The sequence below is a fragment of the Colobus angolensis genome, unplaced genomic scaffold, assembly GCF_000951035.1.
Source record: "Colobus angolensis palliatus isolate OR3802 unplaced genomic scaffold, Cang.pa_1.0 Scaffold182, whole genome shotgun sequence".
In the NCBI taxonomy this organism is placed as follows: Eukaryota; Metazoa; Chordata; class Mammalia; order Primates; family Cercopithecidae; genus Colobus; species Colobus angolensis.
Window position 1 is genome coordinate 4,074,162 of NW_012114955.1, and position 8,650 is coordinate 4,082,811.

The 8,650-nt window shown below is 45.8% G+C and overlaps 1 pseudogene; it reads left to right on the top strand.

Moving 5' to 3' along the window:
- Positions 1 to 5,696: 5,696 nt before the first annotated feature.
- On the top strand, positions 5,697 to 6,066 carry LOC105510054 (annotated as a pseudogene).
- The last annotated feature ends 2,584 nt before the right edge of the window (positions 6,067 to 8,650 follow it).

The window sequence follows — 8,650 nt, forward strand, 5'->3', positions numbered from 1 at the left end:
CTGTCTCACAAAAAAAAAAAAAAAAAAAAAAGGCGGTGCAATGTGAGGGTTTGACAGGCATTTTTTCTTCTTAGTAGTTCATAAAATAACAGTGTTTCTTACTATTGATGGCATCATAGTGTCATCTGGCAAGATACTAGATTGCAAAGGGACTATATCAGCATATTTGGGGAATTAAGGAATATGTGGGATGATTTTTTTGTTTTGTTTTGTTTTTTTGTGAGACAGGATCTTGCTGTGTTGCCCAGGCTGGAGTACAGTGGCACGATCAGGACTCACTACAGCCTTGACCTCCTGGGCTAAATCAGTCCTCCCACGTCAGCCTCCGAGTAGCTGAGACCACAGGCACGCACCACCATACCCAGCTAATTTTTTTTTATAATTTGTAGAGACAAGATCTCGCTATAATGGCCAGGCTGGTCTCAAACTCCTAGGCTCAAGTGATCCTCCAGCCTCGGCCTCCCAAAGTGCTGGGATTACAGGTGTGAGCCACAGCACCCAGCCCTGGATGGTTGCTTCTTACAATGGTGAACAGCTTAAAACAGGATTTCTCAACTCTGAAACTACTGGCATTTTGAACTGGATAGTTCTTGTTATGGGAAGTTGTCCTATGCATTATACACAGAATGCTTAGCAACATTCCTGGCCTCTATCTATTAGATGCAAGTAATACACATGCACGCCCCTTTCCAGTTGTAACCACGAAAAAATGTCTCCAGATATTCCCAAATGTCTCCTGAGGGAGACAAAATCACTGCCAGTGAAAACTACTGGTTAAGCACAGACTGAAAACCAGAGACTTTCCAAGAACACATTCAAGGAGTCTCTTTGTTTGCAGCTGAAGGGCTGAGATGGCCAAAAGCTTGATTCCATGAGTTGCCGAATTATGGTGTTAACTTAATTCATAACCTCACCAGGTCTCTTATGTGAAAATAGAACCTAGAGAATTTGTTTTTTTTGAGATGGAGTTTCGCTCTTGTTGCCCAAGCTGGAGTGCAATGGCACAATCTCAGCTCACTGCAACCTCTGCCTCCCAGGTTCAAGCAATTCTCCTGCCTCGGCCTCCCGAGTAGCTGAAATTACAAGTTCATGCCACCATGCCCAACTAAGTTTTCGTATTTTTCGTAGAAATGGGGTTTCACCAGGTTAGCGAGGCTGGTTTCGAACTCCTGACCTCAGATGCTCCGCCCACCTTGGCCTCCCAAAGTGCAGGGATTACAGGTGTGAGCCACCGTGCCTGGCCAACTTAGAGAATTAAATGGTGACATGAGAGGGTGTAGATGAATCAGACTACCCATAAATCTCCATCTTCAATGGAATTCACTTGCCAGGAAGCGCTACCACTGCTCTCCTGTGAGATTCTCAATAACCTCACTTGAGCTCATTGGCACCGAAAGCCAAATCTCATCATGATCCCCACCGCTCTTTATTTCCTTCAAACCTGTAACAACAGTCAGATTCCAGCATGTCCCAGGAGGAAAAACACAGACTCTGACCTAGGAGAAGGCTCACACACTAAAAATATCTACAAAAAAACTTGCAAATACTTATGGATATTTAACATAAGGGTGCTATATCAAAAGGAGGATGATCGTAATTTCACATCAGGCTGAATTATGGGTACGCATACCATAGGTTTTGGATCCAATATACTGACTCCAGCAGCTACAGGTAGTTCTCATTGCTTTCTTAGTTGGATGACTGAAACCTGGACTTAATGGAAATCCACACTAAATAAAGCTGAGTTGTCAGAAATACCCTGGAACAATGCATAGGAAGAAATGCAAAGTCTTGGCTGGGCACGGTGGTTCACGCCTGTAATCCAAGCAATTTGGGAGGCCAAGCTGGACGAATCACGAGGTCAGGAGTTCAACACCAGCCGGGCCAACATGGTGAAACCCCATCTCTACTAAAAATACAAAAATTGGCCGGGCGTGTTGGTGCACACCTGTAATCCTGGCTACTCGGGAGGCTGAGGCAGTAGAATTGCTTGAACCCAGGAGATTGCACCACTGCACTCCAGCCTGGGGGACAGAGTGACACTCTGTCTCACAAAAAAAAAAAAAAAAAAAAAAAAAAAAAAAAAAAAAAGGCAAAGTCTTGGAAAGACAGAATGTTTATCATGTCTGTCCTGCTCACTCATGCTCTGGTGTGTCATGAGAACTCAAATGACACTCCCTTTACAAGGCTTTGAGCAACATAATTCATGACTTCTAAGATTCACATCTTTCCATGTCTCTGAAATGAGAATGTATTATAAATAACACTTTGACTGTGGTGCTTTTTCTTTTTTTTCGAGACAGGGTCTTGCTCTGTCACCTAGGTTGTAGTGCAGTGGCATGATCTGGGCTCACTGAAGCATCAAACTCCGGGGCTCAAGTGATCCTTCTGCCTCAGCTTCCCAAGTAGCTGGGAGCACAGGTGTGTACTATGACACCTGAGAAATTTTGTAGAGACAGGATCTCCCTATGTTGCCCAGGCTGGTCGTGAACTCCTGTGCTCAAGTGATCCTCCTACCTTAGCCTCCCAAATTGCTGGGATTACAGGTGCGAGCCACCATGCCTGGCTTTTTTTCTAAGTGGTTCATAAAATAATAGTGCATCTTATAACTGATGGTGGCTTGGATTTCATTACATTTGGGATATTGTTAAGAGGACTATTCACATGTTCTGAGAACTCTGTGGCTGTCCTTCACTGGTCAGGTATGTTAATAGGAAATGCTGCTGATTTCAGTGGGGATGGACACCAGGTTCCTTGGTGTAGAGAAAATAATAGAATTTCATTTCCAGGAAAAAAGGTGTGTGCGCTTCCACAGTGGGCAGCAATACCAGCGTGGCAATCACAATGGTCGAACCAAGGCTATTTCGAGCAGCAGCTAAGAGCTTATGTGCTCTTTCGGATCAGAATGGTTGGGCAGCTCACTGACTTCTTAGGTGTAGGGTCCGCAAACTGGGAACTGTGTTGATTCACAATGATAGAGAACGCAGTCACTCAACCAGGTCCCAGAACTCAATGTTTTCACAGACTCAGTGTTCCCTGAATGAATCGTGCATTTCTTTCCTATGGCTGCGTTAACAAATGACTGCAAACTAGGTGGCTACAGACAACACAAATATATTCTCTCATGGTTCTGGATGCTAGACGTCCGAAACTGGCAGGGCCAAGCTCCCTCCAAAGGTAGGACAGAAGACTCTTTTCCTGCTTCTTATCAGCAATCCTGGCTGCTCCTTGGCTTGTAGCTGTGTCACTGTGATCTCTGGCTCCATCAACACATGACCTTCCTCCTTGCGTAACTCTTTTTTTTTTTGGTGAGATGGAGTATCTGTCTCCCAGGCTGGAGTGCGATGGCACAATCTCCACTCACTGCAACCTCCGCCTCGTGGGTTCAAGCAATTCTCCTGCCTCTGCCTCCCAAGTACCTGGGACGACAGGTGCACACCACCATGCCAGGGTAATTTTTGTATTTTTAATGGAGATGTGGTTTCACCATGTTAGCCAGGCTGGTCTCGAATTCCTGACTTCAGGCAATCTGCCTCGCTTGGTCTCCTGAAGTGCTGGGATTACAGGCTGGGATTATAGGCGTGAGCTACCCACCCGGCCGCATCTCTCTCCTCTTATAAGGAGTCATTGGATTTAGAGCCCTCCCTAATCCAGTATGACATCATCTTAACTTGATTGCATCTGCAAAGACCCTATTTCTAGATAGGGTCACCTGCACAGGTACCAGGTACCAGAGATTAGGACCTGAACCTGTCTTTTTGGGGGGGAATGCCATTCGCTCTCTAATCTGCTCTCCTACATCCTCGTATAAAAACCAGGAGTCTTTCAAATATTAGAAATTAATTCTGTCTGCTTTAAAGAGAAAGTAAATCTATTAAAAAGATCGTGCACTGGCTAATAAAATACTCGAGGTGACTAAAGAATCAAGCATAAGTCAGAAACAGTGCTCAAGACCTCTTCTCCTGAACTGGTCTGCTGAGGCCATCACTTCTACCACCATTGAGCATCAGCAGTTCGCACCACTGGCAACATTAGTGTTGGATACTGGATTTTATTGGGGATGAGAGTGTTTAAGGATGCTGTCCGTAAGAGGTCTTTCCATTTACTTTTATGACTGGCACCATGGGGAATCCCTGGGGTTCTAGCCATATTCCTTCCTGCTTCATTATTTAGCCACATGTGGGGTTCACACTAAGTCTGATTAAATTTAACAGGCCACTTACTCTGCTGTAGAGTGAGCTCCTTGGTAAAGCCTATGGTCTGTGGGGTAATTGTGATGGTGAATAAAGCACCCTGGGAGTCCAGAAACGGCGCTGCTGACAGAAACGTGGCAGCCTGGAGGGTACATGAAGGTCCGGAACGGGCCACCCTCCACCACGGCCACTTGGCCACGGGTCCACAGCGCCATCATTAGGCGGTGGAGAAAGAAACTGATATGCAGAAGGGAGCATCTTGCCCATCTGATTACCCAGAACCTTCTCCAGAGCCAGGCAAACATCCTCACACTCCAGACCTAGCCCCGTGGGTCCCTCCACATGCCTGCCTAACCTTCCGAGTCACACTGATTCTCCACTGCTGTTCCTTCGGAGTTCCCTAGCATTGCTTTAAAAATCATTAGCTCCTGCCCAGGAATCTGTTCAGAACCTCGCCTCAGTGGACCTTTTCTTCAAAAACAGAAGACCAGGAAATGTATTCTTTAAAGTCCGGGTCATTGGGAGAGTTTTGTTTCTACACCACCCTTCAGGATCCCCCCTAAATAGAGCTTTTCTCCTGTCACCGTCCACTTTTGGCTGGTACTAGCATATTACCCCAAATCATATAAAACCAGGCCTGGCTTTTTCACTCCTCATTCAGCTGATCACGGGGAACTAATTCTCTTAGAGATCTTTAGGTATGGGTGGGGGCAGGAATAGGCATTCTGAGGGTGTGAGCCGTGCTGCAATTTCCATTGTCCTCCTTTAGGACCAACCCAGGCCTGGTCCTCTATCTACCACCTTCAATCTGACAATGGAAAGCCACAAAACAAACCTAAAGAAAAAAAAAATGGAAGAATGAAAGAACAACCAGAGAAATAGAAACCAAAATACAATAGCAAATATCAAAATCAAAAATTGGTTTTTTTAAACGGGCTAATAAAGTACCAAAAAGTCTTTGGAGAAGTTGATCAAAAGGGAAAAAAAATCCAAAGGCATAAGTAAACAATGTGAGGTACAAAAATAATAATAGATATTTAAAGCATAATACCTTATGGGCAAATACTTATAAATTTGAAGCAGATGAGATAGACAAATTTCTTTCTCTTCTTTGAGACATGGTCTCACTCTGTCCTACAGGCTGGAGTGCAATGGTGTGATCTTGGCTCATTACAACTTCCTGGGGTCAAGCAATCCTCCTACTTCAGCCTCCTGGGTAGCTGGGACTACAGGCATGTACCACCACACCCAGCTAAAATTTGTGTATTTTTTGTAGCGATAGGGTTTCACCATGTTGCCCAGGCTGGTCTCAAACTCCTGACTCAAGGGATCCATCTGCCTCGGCCTCCCAAAGTGCTGGGATGACAGATATGAGACACTGTGCCCTGCCACAAATTTCTTGGGAAAAGGAAAAGCTTACCAGAGTGACTCAAGGAAAATGGAAATAATCATTTATCCTATAATCATAAAGAAATTGAGCCTTTCCAACTTGGGTGCGGTAAAATGGCTCCTGCGAAGAAGGGTGGTGATAAGAAAGGCCATTCTACCATCAACGAGGTGGTGACGGAGAATGTACCATCAACAATCCCAAGAACATCCTGGAGTGGGCTTCAAGCAGCATGCCCCTCAGGTACTCACAGAGATCCAGAAATTTGCCATGAAGGAGATTGGAACTCCAGATATGTGCATTGATACCAGGCTCATCAAAGCTGTCTGGGCCAAAGGAATAAAGAATGTCCCATACTTATCTATCCCTGTGTGGTTGTCCAGGAAACAGGATGAAGATCCACCAAACAAGCTCTATACTTTGGTTACCCACGTGCCTGTTACCACTTTCAAAAATCTATAGACAGTCAATGTGGATGAGAAATAACTGCTGACTGTCGAGTACATCAAATAAAGTTATAAAACCACAAAAAAGGGAAAAAAAAGAAATTGAATAGTTACTTTTATCATAAAGAAACTCCAAAACAGGATTCAAAGATCAAATCATTCTGGCCTTACATGAACTTTCTATAGCACAGTCTGTTCTGCTCTAATATGTGTCTGTAAAAGGAATTGTTTCATATACAATTGTCCATCCACAAAACATGAAAAGCACAAACCAAAGAAAAAGACTGATACATTTAGCATCAAAGTTAAGAATTTGTGTTCATCGGCCGGGCGCGGTGGCTCAAGCCTGTAATCCCAGCACTTTGGGAGGCCGAGACAAGTGGATCACGAGGTCAGGAGATCGAGACCATCCTGGCCTACATGGTGAAACCCCGTCTCTACTAAAAAATACAAAAAACTAGCCGGGCGAGATGGCGGGTGCCTGTAGTCCCAGCTACTCGGGAGGCTGAGGCAGGAGAATGGCGTAAACCCGGGAGGCGGAGCTTGCAGGCCTGGGCAATACAGCGAGACTCCGTCTCAAAAAAAAAAAAGAATTTGTGTTCATCAAAAGAAACAATAGGACTTCCAGTTTCAGCTAATGAGAGCAGACTAGAAAGAACTTTGCTCCTACTCTGACTACAAGAAAAAAGCTGAGAGGCTGGACATGGTGGCTTACACCTGTAATCCCAGCACTTTGGGAAGCTGAGGCGGGTGGATCACTTGAGGTCAGGAGTTCGAGGTTAGCCTGGCCAATATGGTGAAACCCCATCTCTACTAAAAATACAAAAATTAGCCAGGCATGGTGGCGGGCGCCTGTAATCCCAGCTACTCAGTAGGCTGAGGCAGGAGAATCACTTGAACCCAGGAGGCAGAGGCTACACTGAGCTGAGATTGTGCCACTGCACTCTAGCCTGGGTGACTGCATCTCAAAAAAAAAAGACTCCGTCTCAAAAAAAAAAAAAGAAAAGAAAAAAAAAGTTGAGAAGCCAAAAAGTTATGACTTTTCTTGAGCCCTGAGGTCATGAAGAAAACGACCCTAAAAAGTGGAGACAGATGGACAGCTGCAGGGAGCAACCAGACCAGAGCACTTGCCTTACCTGGGACATGTGCAAAGTTCAGTAAGAAGATTAAGGCCAATTTTTATTTTCTGAGACGGAGTCTCGCTCTGTCATCCAGGCTGGAGTGCAGTGGTATGACCTCGGCTCACTGCAACCTCTGCCTCCAAGGTTCAAGTGATTCTCCGGCCTCAGCCTCCTGAGCAGCTGGGCATATAGGCACGTACCACCATGCTCAGTTGTATTTTTAGTAGAGAAGGGGTTTCACCATGTTGGTCAGGCTGGTGTCGAACTCCTGACCTCGTGATCCACCCACCTTGTGCTGATCCCAAAGTGCTGGATTACAGACGTGAGCCACAGCACCCAGCTGATTAAAGACAAATTTTAAATGAGTTCTAAAAGCTGTGGATGGGTTAGTATGAAAATGTGAAGCCCTATGAGCTGTAGGCTTGTAAGGTCCACAACACAGGGCACTTTACTCCTAGGAACGCCATCAGGTGTTCACAGGAAGCCTTGAAAAAGCAACCCCTTGTGAGTGGGGCTGGCTGGGGAAAGAAACACCCAGTGCTGAAACTCCATATGCTCCACATCCCTATAGGGCAGGAAAAAAGCCTTTCAGGTGGAGGTCAACAAAATCTCCGGCCTGAAGGCACTGGCGGAAACCTCCCACAGCCAGGGAAGAGAACAGGAAAAATAAAACAGCTCCTTACCCCTGAAGCTAAACCCAGCTGCAGCATCTAGGTAAGACGCGGGAATGCGAGTGAAGGCCACACCCTCAAGCTCAGCTTCCCAGTGTCTGAGGGAGACTTAAACAGAACATCAGGAAATGGTCCCCTCCCCTGTTCTACAAGGCCAGCAAGTGTGAAGTAAAAAATAACAGTGGAGCAGCAGGGCGCAGTAGCTCACGCCTGTAATCCCAGAACTTTGGGAGGCCAAGGCAGGTTGATCACCTGAGGTCAGGTGTTCAAGAACAGCCTGGCCAACACAGTGAAACCCTGTCTCTACTAAAAATACAAAAAATTAGCCAGGCGTGGTGGCACGTGCTGTAGTCCCAGCTACTCAGAAGGCTGAGACGGGAGAATCGCTTGAACCCGGGGGGTGGAGGTTGCAGTGAGCCGAGATCGTGCCACTGCACTCGAGCTTGGGCAACATGGTGAGGATGCATCTCAAATAAAAACAGCGGAATACAGCTGTGGGGAGCTGCAAAAGGCAGACTATCTGAGGAGCAGCAAACAAGGATGAGCTACAGCCAAGCAAGGACCCACAGAGATATTACTAGAGGACTTTGCAGCCCTGGGTGCACCGAAGGTATCCACAGCAACAACAAATCATAAGCCCAGCCTAACTTGTGCCTTGATTAACATAAACCTTCACACTAAAGACACAGCAAAAAAAAGCCACACAGTAGGCAGCCACCAATCTACTTCTATCTACAGACTCACCTATTCTGGAGAGTTCACGTAAATGGGATCAACCACTATGTGGTCTTCTGTGACTGGCTTCTTTTACTTTAATGTGTTTTCAAGCTTT